Raw genomic sequence first — 14,199 nt, 5'->3', positions numbered from 1 at the left:
AATAACAAATACCACTTGAAAGAAGTAATTATACATAGTAGAAAAATCTAAGTTCTCAAAACTTAAGAAGCTGCTAAAGCAAACTGGTGAATTTAACCCTAATTTACATTCCCTTTTGTGTCTACGTGAAGCATCTGTAGGCCCAACTACACTTGGGTTGTCACCACTTGCATTGGCCAAGGTCATTTTAAGGCAGCAGGGGTGGGGAGAGAAATTTAAGCATTCTTGGCTTCTTCCTCAGAATTGTTCTTCTGTGGCATCTGCTAGGACCTCATTTCCCTTCTTTGCCTAACAAAGGAAACTCTCTTCCAGCTTCCTAAAATGCAGCTCCTGGAAGACCCTCCCTCATTTTGATTCCATATTTAAAGCATGCGACATACTATTTCCATACCCTATGTATACTGAAGTGATTGCTACAGTCCAACAAGTAACTCTAACCATCACCCCAGACTCAACTTTTTTTTTTCATTTGTCAGTCATGAGGCTTGTACTCTGGGCCTGGGCGCTGTCCCTGAGCTCTTCAGCTCAAGGCTATCGTCCTACCCTGGAGACACAGCCCCACTTCCAATTTTCTAGTGGTTAATTGGAGATAAGAGTCTCAGGGACTTTAGTGCTCAGGGCCAGCTTTGAACTAGCATCCTCTGATCTCAGCCTCCTGAGTAGCTAGGATTACAGGCGTGAGCCACTGTGCACAGCTTGAGTTAACTTTTCGTGTGAGCACATACAGTCTACTCATTAGTAACTTTGCAGCATTTTTTTATTACTAATTACGGATGCATATGTACCACACGGCCAATCTGGGTAAGTACAGGTGTGTACTCTTTGAGCTACTTGATTCCTTTCCCATTTCCGCCTTTCCCAGGATTCAATTCTACCCCGTGAGCTTGACTAGCTTAGGTTCCATATGTGAATGAGATCATTCAGCATTTATTTATCAGCATTCAACTTATTTCATTTAAGGTCCTTCATGTTCATCCATGTGGTTGTAAGTGACAAGATTTCCTTCCTTCTTAAAAAATTAATACTTGAAAGAATAAGGTCCCTATAGCTGTGGAAACATCTCAGACTTTCCTCAGAAGTCAAGAGCTCATATATAAATTTCTTAGCATGCTGGGGGTGGCTTATTTGCTTTGTCAATACTTGGGGAATATGTTTGTACTCTGAACAGTGCAACCATGTGACAGCTCCTTATTCCCCAGTCACAGCCACAGAATAGGATGAAAACCCACCTGTAGCAGGACTCCCAAAGCTTTGATTGGTGGGAGAAATCAATCCCAGGTGCAGAATTTTGTGGCGAGCCCAACTTGGGTGAAGCTAGAGCATTCAACAACAACAGCAACCCTATAATATATATATATATATATGTATATACCTATATATACATAGCCTTTTGTCAATGTAATGAACTCTTCATGAAAAAAGGAGGATGGCCTGGGATGTGGCCTAGTGGTAGAGTGCTTACCTAGCATGCACAAAGCCCTGGGTTCAATTCCTTAGTACATGCACAGAAAAAGCCAGAAGTGATGCTGTGACTCAAATGGTAGAGTGCTAGCCTTGAGAAAGCCCAAGGACAGTGCCCAGATCCTGAGATCAAGTCCCAAGACTGGAAAAAAAATAATGTACAGCCCTGCATGACACCAAAATCACTTGTGGTACTGTGTTTCTCCTAGATAACATCATCAAGAGGATATTTAATATTCTGAAGTTCACCTGGGTCCTGTTCCTGGCAACTGTGGATAGTTTCACCACCTGGCTTAACTCCATTTCAAGGGAGCACATTGACATATCAACTGTGCTGAGGATTGAGAGGTGTATGCTGACCAGAGAGATTAAGAAGGTAATACTGTGGCCATGATTATTTGAGCTTGTTGCCAAACATTTCAACTCCTTTCTTCTTGGTTTTGGAATAGTTGTATAGACATAATGAGCTACAAAACTTGCCTACAGGTCATGAGCACCTTCTACACATAGATTATTCATTCTCCCTTCTCCCCTCCTCAGAGTTCACAGATATATAGACTTTGCTGTAGCCTATAAAGAACTTCAATTAATCTTTGGAAAAATTCAGATGAGTATAGCAACAATAAAGTATACCATAGTCATGAACAGCTTATAAATTCTATTCAGAAATAGTAGCCTGTTTCTGGAAAAGCACTATGACCGAGACATCATCACCCATGTACCAAAGGCTTCCTCTTTAGAATTATCTAGTGATACTGAGTGGCATTAATGCTCATCTTCCCTAACAGGGTGTATTTAGGCCAGCTATGTGTAAGTACTGAGCATTGCTGATCTGGTATAGAGTGGTCCCCAGGAATGATGGTGACACCCCCCCTTTCTCCACAGGGCAATGTGCCAACCCGGGAAAGCATCCACATGTACTACCAGAACCACATCATGAACCTCTCCAGAGAGTCAGGACTGGACACCATTGACGAGCACCCGGGAGCCACCTCGGAGGCACAGGCAGCCTGCAGAATGGATAGCTTAGATTCCCATGACAGTATCTCCAGGTACTGCACTTCCCAAAATGTGGGTTTTCTTGGCCCCAGGTAAATGCAGTCAGTGGCATCACACCTGAGATGAGGATGGGTGAAAAATGAAAGTCAAAAAGGTGCCTCGTGCCCCTGGCCCTACAGGTGATGTATTCCCACACTGCAGTGTTGAAAGAACCTCGTTCCCTAGACCCTCTAATGAAAAGCAGGCGGTGATGTTGAGTACAATTCACAGGCTCAGTGGTGAGATTTCCAAGCTTGAAGTAAAGCACAGTAGCCCCTTCCCAACCTCTAAATTACTCTTGGGTCAGGCCTCCAAAACATTTGCTTCATCAAGAATCTACCCTGCTCCTTTCTGCCTTCTACTGCTTTCCTTAAATGTTTCTGCTGACAATGGTTCCAAAAAAAGCTTTCGTTCTATTAGCTTGTTTCTATTTTCTCTGGACTTTGCAGCAGACCTACGCACTGACCTCCATGCAGCTGGACTCCATGCGGATAGAGGCAGGCTCTGCTGCAGCACTCAAGCTGTACCTTAGCATCTTACCAGATGCTATGTGCTTCTCTAGCCAGATATTTCAAAGACAAGAGGGAGTTACCGAGCAGTTACAGAGCAATGCCTTTGAAGGAAAAATGGGTATGACCTAGGATGCTTAGCTGACTGAAACAATTGCACGTCGTAGTCTTCTGCTAGCTCAGAATGTTATCCCTGAGGATATCTGTATGTTTACTTTTGTTTTCATAAATTTTGTTGTACATCACCTATTCCAGGCCAGTTCCTGGGCTCAATTCTAGCCAAACACAAATAGATAAGGGACTAACCCACTAGATACATGATGTGAGCCTGGGAAAATCTGAGACACTTCCATTGTCTCCTCTAGTACGTGCTGAGATGAGAAAGTGCACACTGGAACTATCATCACGAGTTATATCTCAGGGCTAAGGAAGATGCTAAAGGCTAGGGTGACATTTCTCCATTTCCAGATGAAATGGGGAAAGGGGGATTGAGACCATTCAGTCAAAACCAAAACCCCAAATAGAAACTGGAAATCAAAATCGAAATGTCTGGGAGAAGTGGTTTAAAAATAATTGTTCCTTTTACCCTGAAGGACTTGTTTTTGAACTAGTACTCAATTGCAATATTTTAGCTTCTCTGATTCAGCCTGTTATTTTTTCTACTCCACAATTATCTATGGATGCAAATAGATTTATATTTTTTAGCATGGAAAGATAATTGTTATAGATATATCTGTTGCTGTTATATGTACACATTTTTGTCTGGGCTACAAACTCAAGTTTTAAAATAGTATATATTCCAATTTGTATTCTTTATTGTTATTATAAAGATGATATTCAGTGGGGTTACAGTTACATAAGTCAGGTAACAAGTATCTTTTGGGAGGGTAGGATATGGGGCTTGAACTCAGTGCTTGGACACTGTCCCTGAATTCTTTTCCTCAAGGCTAGCACTCTATGACTTTTTAAATTTTTTACTTTAGGCTGGAAATGTGGCCTAGTGGTAGAATGCTTGCCTAGCAGGCCATTAAGTCCTGAATTTGAGTCCTCAGTACCACATAAACAGAAAAAGCCAGAAGTGGTGCTGTGGCTCAAGTAGTAGAGTCCTAACCTTGAACAAAAGAAGCTTAGGGACAGTGCCCAGGCCCTGACTTCAAGATCCAGGTCTGGAAAAAAAAGTTACTCTTTATTGTTATTATAAATGTGATGTTCAAAGAGATGGCAGTTATATGAGTCAAGTAATGAGTACATTTCCTTTGTGCAGTGTCTTATTTCACCTTGCTCTCTCCCAGTCCCTTCTTCCTATCTCTACCCACAAATTGTATAGTTCACCTTCATCAGCATCCAGCGAACTCCACTGCTGCACTTTCGCCCCTTTTCCTTTGAGTTCTCTACCCCCTCATCCTCCAGAAAATATACACATGAATACACCATACACAAATGAGTACATTTCTGTTTGGACAATGTCACTCTTTCCCTCACTCTCTCTCGCTCTCTCTCCTAGTTTTTCCCTCCTGTCCCCCATCCACAAGTTGTCTAGTTCATTTTCAACATAATGTCTAGTGAGTATCATTGCTTTATTTGTTCACCTTTGTCCGTCTATTTCTGTGCCCCCCCCGGCCCCGCTTACCCTCCCAGAGACAGAGAAACAAACAAACAAACAAGACAAGTAAAAGAAAGCAAAAGGAACAGGGGCTGAGAATTTAGCCTAGTGGTGGAGTGCTTGCCTAGCATGCACGAAGACCCGGATTCGAGTCCTTGGTACCACATACATAGGAAAAAAAAAAAAACTGGAAGTGGTGCTGAAGCTCAAGAGGTAGAGCTCTAGCACTGTCCAAGGACAGTGCTCAGGCACAGAGCTCAAGCCCAGGACTGCCAAAAAAAATAAAAAAAGGAACAACAAGGGAAAAACCTCTTGTTTCCATTCCTGGAGGCCCAGCAGTCTTCTTAAATTTATTTTTTAGTAACATGTCTCTATATCTATAAATCAATGTACTTCAATGAAATCTCTGTTCTCTCCTTAATTTGCTTTAATGCCAAAACTTAAGATTCATTTAACTCACATTCTGTCTAAACTCTCATGTATTACATTTTATCTCACCAAGCAATCAGTGCTAAGGATGTAGCTCTTGCATGCTAAGTATGTATGAGGCCCTGGGATTGGACCCTAGCATTGTAGTCAGAACAGAACAACAATCAGAGTGAACATGAGCAGGTGAACACACATACACGCACAGGTATAGTGTTCAGGATGGTAGAGCAATGAACATTCTGATTGTGTTGAGTACTAACTACAAGGTCCATATTCATCCACTTTAGAGCCTGTTTATAAACAAAAACCTCTCATAAATAAAGGCACACATCTTCTGAGAAATGTTCCATCACCTACCCACTCATCCATCTACCCACCCACCTTTTACTCACTTACCAGTCCATCCCTCCATCTGTCTGTCTAATCTCATGTCCATTTACTCACCCCATCCATCCATTTGCTTCATATTTAAAAATGCGTACTGCCCTCAGTTTTTTTGTTTTTTGTTTTGTTTTGTTTTTTTTGCCAGTCGTGGGCTTGAGCTCAGGGCCTAAGCACTGTCCTTGGATTTTCTCAAGGTTAGAGCTCTTCCACTTGAGCCTCAGCACCATTTCTGGCTTTTTTTCTATGTATGTGGCACCGAGGAATCGAACCCGGGTCTTCGTGCATGCTAGGCAAGCACTCTACCACTAGGCCAAACTCCCGGCCCAAAGACATTCTTTTTTTTTTTTTTTTTTTGGCCAGTCCTGGGCTTGAGCTCAGGACCTGAGCACTGTCCTTGGACTTTCTCAAGACTAGAGCTCTACCACTTGAGCCTCAGCACCACTTCTGGCTTTTTTCTATGTATGTGGTACCAAGGAATCGAACCCGGGTCTTCATGCATGCTAGGCAAGCACTTTAACCACTAGGCCAAACTCCCGGCCCTGCCCTCAGTTTTTGAGCAAGGCTTTTCTGTGTATGTCTAGGGTGGACAGAATCTAACCCAAACAATAGCTTTTCAGGTGCCAAATTTAAAAGGTTCGGGTAGCTCTGCCTTATTTATGCAAAAATAAAATCATATTCAGTTCAAATTATTTCCTTCTACACAATGAAGGATCTTATTCTATATATGCATACTATGTTATTCCATTGTTATCTTTCCTTCAAGAAAGTATGTTGTCTCTAATGTGATTTATAATGTTTTCTTAAATGTCTGTTTTTAACATTTTTGTCTTGTTTTATAATAAAGGGATTGTTTTTGTCCCTAAGATATCTAAATGGAAAGGAAAATTAATGGAATAGTTTTTTTTCATGAGTTAGTACATTGATGGTAATGGTAGCATTAACCCCTTGTTAAAGAGGCAAGACACATATCATTGTGAAATTGTGTAATATTTTTGTAAAAAAAAAAATAAGGATTTCTTCAGCTTTCTGAAAACCCTACCTGGACTTGCTTGAACAAATAGTTTGATACGCATATATACAGAGAGAGAACAAAGAAAACTGAAATAGTTCACAAAGAAAACCTGCATGATTCGTATACTAGTGGTTCTTAACTCTAAAATTTATACCTTGTCTAAGGAGATTAACTGAATACACATCAAAAGTGAGGAGGAAAAAAAAGGGGTAAACTGGTAAAAATAAAGTCATGAGATTGATTTTTAATTAGGTACTATACTCATGATCAAAACCTATGAGTTCGCCACACACTGGTAGCTCAAGCCTATAATCCAAGCCTTTCAGGAGACTGAGATATGATGATCATGATTCAAAGCCAACCCTGGCAGAAAGTTTATGAGGCTCTTATCTCCAATTAACTATGAAAAAGCCAGAAATGAGGCTATAATTCATATGGTACATCACCAGCTTTGAGTAAAAAGCTAAGAGGCAACAAGTCCTGAGTTCAAGCCTCAGTACAGCATATGAGAGAGAGAGAGAGAGAGAGAGAGAGAGAGAGAGAGAGAGAGAGAGAGAGAGAGAGAGAGAGAGAGAGAGAACAAACTTGTGAGTTTGGAGATATTGGAAATTATTGGTTGCTTTGAGTTAAACACTGTCAAAATATCTCCCAAATTATAAAGTAGTAAGTCAACAAATATGCTAGGAAACTGTAACCATTAAAAATTGGTCTGGTCTGTAATGTATTTTGATTTTAAACTCACAAAAGAGGAGATACAAGAAGTCCATTTTGTTGGGAGCTAGGTGAGTTTTTGTGCTGACTGAGCCTCATTTTCAATTTATACTTTAGAACTTCCAAATTTTCCAGCAGAAATTGGTCAATGCTAAGGTCTCCATGAAGTTATAATGCTAGAAAATAGCAGTGTCTTCCCCAGGAGAGATTCTTCCAGTGGAAGCTGGCTCGGATCTTTCATTCCTGGGACAGGTCTAGTGACCTGTCACTAACCTGGCTTTGCTAGGATTCCTTTATTATTTTCTTTTAGTACTCTGACTTTTTATATTGGTTGATATCTTGGTATATGTCAAACCAGTATCTTTTCTGTGTACATTGTTTGGCTTAACCAAATATCATTCAGAAAACGGTGGGAAAAGTCAGTTTTGTGGCATTATTCCAGAGCATTCTGGTGAATTTTTTCAAAAGAAAAGTGAAATTCATTCAAATTGTATGCAAAATTAATTTTCTTGTTTATGCAATTGGGTTGATAAATGTTCTCGGTGAACTTAGTGTTACCCTTTCCAGAGAAATCTCATTTTTTTTGGTCAAAAACAAAAGAACAACTCCATTGCAATCTTATAATGATAGAAAACCTACCTTTTGAGAGAATGACTGAAACATATAATTATTCTGTTTCCCTGGCCCACCCAGAAAGTGTCATTTGAAAATTTATTATCGCCAATGTATTTTTTTTTAATTCCAGCCTTCTTCTATTTTGTTAGCCTGCTAAACAGGTCCTCGCGGCTGCGTGGTCAGGTTTGGTGGTGGTGTTGATTGTGTTGTGCGTTATTTGCTTGGCAGTGTATAGGTTGGTTGATTATATGTGAGCTGATGGACCAGTGGTCTTTTAACTCTGTGTTTCTATAACTGTTTGCGATGCTAGCTGCTACACCGAAGCCACCATGCTGTTCTCAAGGCAGTCTACCCTTGATGACTTAGATGGACAAGACCCCGTTCCTAAAACAAGCGAGCGTGCTCGGCCTAACCTCCGTAAAATGCTCAGCATGGACTTGTCTTCCTCTTCAGCTGACAGTGGCAGTTTAGCATCAAGGTGCTTAACTCGTTCGTGCATGCTTTGTTCTGAAATCTGGTTCCCTTCCCCCTTGATGTCTTTGCAGAGATAAGTTTTATCATGTATGCTGAGTTTCTTTCTTAGCTTGCCTTGGAAGCATGTGCACGACTAACAAAAACAGAACTGTAGCCCCTTCTGAGGCTGACTGTCCCCCAGTGTCCATGACACTAACCCCACTTCAGTTTTGTCTATCAGGGCATTCTTTAAAATTCTGACTGTAAATACTCATGTGTAAGCATGCTACCTATACTTGATTTACAGGTTCTATTGGCAGCCTTCATATGGCGAAACCTCAGGAATTATAGAAACTTTTTCTTAGGATTTAACCCAAGGAGACATACTCTACAAAAGAACACACCCTGAAAAGCTGTCGTGCATAGCCATTTTTAGTTGATTCCGAATAAATCTGCCAATGTCTTATGTGTGTAGCTAACCTAAAAGTCATACCCAGGCAAATAAGTCACACCTATAATCCCAACTAACCCAAGAGGCAAAGATGAGATGGTTCACAATCGGAGGCCAACCCTAGCTAAAAAGGTCATGAGCGAGCCTCCATCTCAACCATTAAACTGGTCCTTGGTGGTATGTGCCTGTCATCCTAGCTAGATGGGATGTACAGACAGGAAGATGTGGTCCAGGGCAGCCTGAGCACGCCTTGAGGCCTATCCAGAAAACTGAAACAAAAAGCCTGAGGACATGGCTTAACAAGGCTGGATGACTGCCCATCAACTAGAAGCCCCAAGATCAAACTCCAGCACCACACACCACACACAAAAAAGAGCCAGAATGTTTTACCACTGCCTTTTTAAGAGAATATTATTTTGAATGTATCTCCATTGTAGGCTGCCACTTGTTTTGTTTGCAATGAAGACTTTGTAAATATTTATTAATATGAATCAATTGTACAAAGAGGCTTCGTTGTGATATTTAAACATGCATGTAAGATACTTTCATCAAAATCATCCCAACCACGTTGCTGGTTTTTTTTAGCCCACCCCTCTCATTTTTAACAGTTTATGATGAACTTCATCATTTAATGTTCATCCACATATAATAGCTTATGTTTTTATTGAATCCTGTCCCCTGCAAAGGTAACTACTTAGAAATGAATTATCTGTAAACAAAGCCAAGACATTTTAAAAAAAAAATATTTTAGGGGTAGGTGCCAATGGTTCAGCCTGTAATCCTAGCTTCTCAGGAGGCTGAGATCTGAGGATCAAAACCCACCCAAGCATGAAAGATTATGAGACTCATCTCCAATTAACTACCAAAGGAGCCAGAAGTGGAACTCTAGCTCAAGTGGTAGAGCTCTAGCACTGATTTAAAAAAAAAAAAGTGCTCAGTGCCAGGTCCGGAATTCAAACTTCAGGACACACACATACATACACACACACACACACACACACACACACACACACACACACACACACACACACACACACACGTGTATAGATAGATAGATAGATAATATATGTGTTATATATATATATATATATATTAGTGTGTTTAAGGATACCAGCTAGATTGTGCTTATCCTGACATGAAAATAACCCAGTCTAAAAGAAATGTAACTCTGATAGCTCATGGTGGCAAATTTGATGATGCTTACTTTGATTTCTGGCAGCTGTGGGGATCACTACAACACTGCATGCTGCAGGATGTAGGCTGGGGGTTTGGTTGGAGCTTGCTGACTTCTGAAGGAGCCCATAGCCTTCAGGCTCTCATGTGATACCCCCCCCAACCTTAGGAACTCTGCTTACCTTGACTCCCAAACATTAGGAAGTCAGAACTTGGGTAGGGTTGCTCCTATAATCTGAAAATCCATGGGGTAGTGAGACAATGTCTCTGCTTGTTAGAGAGCTATATCTAGAGGAGGTAGGTATCTAGTGAATCTCTTGTTAGGCCTTGCATTCCCGGAGCTGTCTACATGATGTGCATTCTTAAGACCAAAGCTCTGAGCAAGTTTAAGGGTTCGACCTGGTTCTTCTGTCACAAGATGCCATGTGGGCTCTTCCCTGCTCATTCATACTCATTGGCATGAGTACATACCAATAAAAATAGATTTTATCTGTACATTTGAAGATCTCCATGTTTCTAGGGCCTACTTGCTCATGTATTTCATGTAGACACGAGTGCATACTTCAGAATCTAACAAATTATATACACCCTCCACCAGGCTCCAAATAATCCTGTCCTCTTCGGAGGTGGGGAGAAGTCCTCAGGCTTCCTCCACCTCCAACGAAAGGACACAGCAACATATTCATGTCAGGAATGGCCTCGCATGGCTTCTCTGTTTTCTGTTCCAACCTTTCCTGCATGCAGATAGGGAAAGCTGGACAAAAAGGGTGGAAAGGAAAGGGAGGAGACAGGGGAAAGTATACCATGGCCACAGCGTGTAGAGAAATTCTGAAAGAGAGACCAATAAGTAATAGTACACAGATGCCTTTAGGAGCCTGGAAGAGAAAGGACAACATCCCAGAGTATAGCGGGCCATGAGAGGGAAGCCATACTGAGAAGGTAAAGATTTCCAGAAAAATGACTGCAGCTCATGGGAGCTGTTGGTCAGTAATCACTGGGTCAGCTCAGCTGGCGATCACTCCTCTCATCCCAGTCGATCTGAGTGGGTCCTTTACGTAGGACTGAGAGTAGAACATATCTTAATTTAAAAAAAAAATGTGGGGCCGGGAGTTTGGCCTAGTGGTTAAAGTGCTTGCCTAGCATGCATGAAGACCCGGGTTCGATTCCTCGGTACCACATACATAGAAAAAAGCCGGAAGTGGTGTTGAGCCTCAAGTGGTAGAGCTCTAGCCTTGAGAAAGTCCAAGGACAGTGCTCAGGCCCTGAGCTCAAGCCCAGGACTGGCAAAAAAAAAAAATGTGTGGCACTAGCATGGCTTGTTCTTTGCATCTCCACTCCTCTCTTCTTCAGAGACATCTGCTGATGGGTAGGCTATGCTGACTAGATGATGATGATTTAGAAATAAACCCCAAAGCTCATGGCTGTGAACTTTGTTTGAAAAAAAAATATATATAGAGAGAGAGAGATAAGCCTCTGTACATAGATGAAATTTGCATCTTGAGAGAAATGTGACTTGCTTCGGTTTTGAACGGGGTCCGTGCTCACTGTCCACTTCTATATCAGAAAGGCTGCTGTGTGTGCTGTTTCTGCAGACCAGGAATTAGTCTGATGGAACAAAGCAGATGGAATGCATTTTTGAAAATGGGGTATTTCTTTTCCTCTCTTGCTTGATGTTTTCTCTTGGGAGTTCTGAGGCATGTCTTGAGAGTTCAGGCTAGTCGTGGGGAGTATGCACGCTAAGATGAGTGCTCTGTGCCCATCCTCTCTCCTAACAGTGAACCTACACAGTGCACCATGCTGTACTCACACCAGGGGACCACGGAAACCATCGAGGAAGTGGAGGTGGAGGAGGCGGAGGAGGAAGCCATGGGCTTAGAGCCTGAGCTCAGAGAAGCTGAGGAGGAGAAGCAGGAAGAAGAGGAGGAAGAGGAAGAGGAGGAAGAGGTGGAAGAGGAGGCGGAGGAGGAGGAACAGGAGGAAGAGGAAGAGGAGGAGGAAGAGGAGGAGGTGGTGGTGGTGGTGGAGTTTGATGCCGAGGCAGAGGAGGTTGGCCTCACTCCTGATGAAGAGTTGCCCCAGTTCTCCACAGACGATGGGGATGTGGAGGCCCCTCCCTCTTACAGCAAGGCTGTCAGCTTTGAGCACCTGTCCTTTGCCTCACAGGACGATTCTGGAGCCAAGAACCACATGGTGGTTAGCCCTGATGACAGCCGCACAGACAAGCTAGAATCCAGCATCTTACCACCCCTCACTCATGAGCTGACAGCCAGCGAGCTACTGCTCAACAAGTAAGACCAGGCAGCAGGCCCAGCTCTTTACACAAACACGTATCTTCTGACCTCATGAATGGCCCAGCTCAGCCCCAGTCATCAAGAGCTCACTAGCAACTCTAGGACTTCTTATTCTTTAGTACCTACATGACTGAGTCACAGTCACGAGTCACTGAGTCACGGCCTTGAAGCCGTGTTTCTCTCTAAGGAAGTCTAGAGAGGACTCTTGTGGTTCTTGCTTCTAATCTCATCAGGAGATTGAGATATGAGGATTGTGTTTGAAAGCCTGTCCAGGCAGAAAAGTCCATGAGACTCTTATTTCCAGTTTACCAGCCAAAAGCTAGCCTAGAGGTTTGGCTCAAGAGGTAGCCACCAAGTTTCAGTGAAAAAGCCAAGGGAGAATGGGAGGTCTTGAGTTCAAACCTGAGTATCGGCACACAAAGAGATCTAGACATCCTAATCTGGACATCTTAAATCCAAAATACTTTAAATGCCAAGCATACGAAGTAGATCAACTCATCCCATGAAACTTTTTTCATGCACAAAATTTGGTAAAATAATTTTGAAATTGCCTCCTGGCTATTCGAATACAATAATTAGGATACATAAACTTGATGTTTAGATTTGAGTTTCCAACCCAAAATGTTTCATTATGAAACTCAAATCTCTTAAATTTTGAAGAAGGGAAAAAAAAAAGATCTGAAATCTGGAACACTTTCCAGTCCCAAGCATTTCAACAAGGGATTCTCAAACTGGATAAAATTGACTAAAAAAAAATAGTGGGAACTAGGAAGTCAGGGCAAAGACTGGGGCTGGGGGAATGCAACAAGAAGGGTCATGCTAAATGAAATACAGTCAGAGACAAAAGTCTGATGGTGTTCACTGTAACAGGATGTTCCATGATGATGAGCTGGAGGAATCAGAGAAATTCTATGTGGGCCAGCCCCGCTTCTTGCTGCTGTTCTATGCCATGTACAATACTCTGGTGGCCCGCTCGGAAATGTGTGCTACTTTGTGATCATCCTCAACCACATGGTGTCTGCCTCTGTGATCACTCTCCTGCTACCCATTCTCATCTTCCTCTGGGCCATGCTGTCTGTCCCCAGACCCAGCCGGAGGTTCTGGATGATGGCTATTGTCTACATCGAGGTAGGCCCGTCACCCACCCAGCCTTCTTTGACTCATGTCGTTTTCATCAGCAGTTACCTAGTGTTGATATTTATATACCTCCTCATAGTTCCCGTCGCATGTGGTGAATGATAGTGCTGTTTTGTTTCAAGGGGACAGCTTGAGTGAGATCAAATAATTGACTTGGAGTGTCTCAGTTGTGGAATGGTGGGACGTATTGATACCTGGTTGTGACCGGCACAGTAGTAATCACTGAGATAGTAGCTGTCTTTTGTAAACGAAGGCAGAGTGCTGGCACAAGCAAATACTCAACAATTAGACACTGCAATAACAAAAGACAAGAATATACTTTGAGAACTGGGTATTGATGCCTTATGATTGTAATCTTAGCAACTCAGGCCGTTGAGATCTGAGAACTGTGGTTCAAAGCCAGCCAAGGCTGGAAAGCTTGTAAGATAACCTGTCTCAAACTAACTGTAAGTGGAGCTGTGGCTCAAAGTGGTAGAGCACAAAAAGCTCATGAACAATGCCCAAGCCCCAGGACTGACATCAAAAAGAGAGAGAGAGACAGAGAGAGAGAGAGAGAACATACTTTGAAAATTGGGCTCATGTTCATGCTCATAATCCTATCCACTCAAAGAGTCTGAGATCTGAGGATGGAGATTCAAAGCCAGCCTGGGCAGATAAATCTGACTTTTATCTCCAGTGAACCAGCAAAAAGTGCCTGAAGTGGAAATGTAGCTCAAGTTGTAGAGTGCCTTGGGCAAGAGAACTAACAAAGAGCACTAGGCCCTGAGTTCAAGCCCCAAAACAGCACAAAAAATCATTTTGAAGATACTTTAGTACAACATACATATTTTCCATACATCCCAATAGAAAATCGAATAAGCACACAAAAAATCCAAATGACAGAAAGGACACAGATAAGTACTTATTAGAGAGTACTTATTTGGCTAGAGCAA

General features: G+C 42.2%; 1 pseudogene; it reads left to right on the top strand.

Annotated features, from left to right (window-relative positions):
• LOC150039449 (piezo-type mechanosensitive ion channel component 2-like) overlaps positions 1-14,199 on the top strand; it is a 118,253-nt pseudogene that overhangs the window by 86,494 nt on the left and 17,560 nt on the right.

Source organism: Megascapheus bottae, unplaced genomic scaffold (genome assembly GCF_031878675.1).
Source record: "Megascapheus bottae isolate mThoBot1 unplaced genomic scaffold, mThoBot2.hap1 HAP1_SCAFFOLD_40, whole genome shotgun sequence".
Lineage (NCBI taxonomy): Eukaryota > Metazoa > Chordata > Mammalia > Rodentia > Geomyidae > Megascapheus > Megascapheus bottae.
The sequence above is the reverse complement of the archived record's forward strand: the minus strand, read 5'-3'. Positions and strand labels throughout refer to the sequence as shown.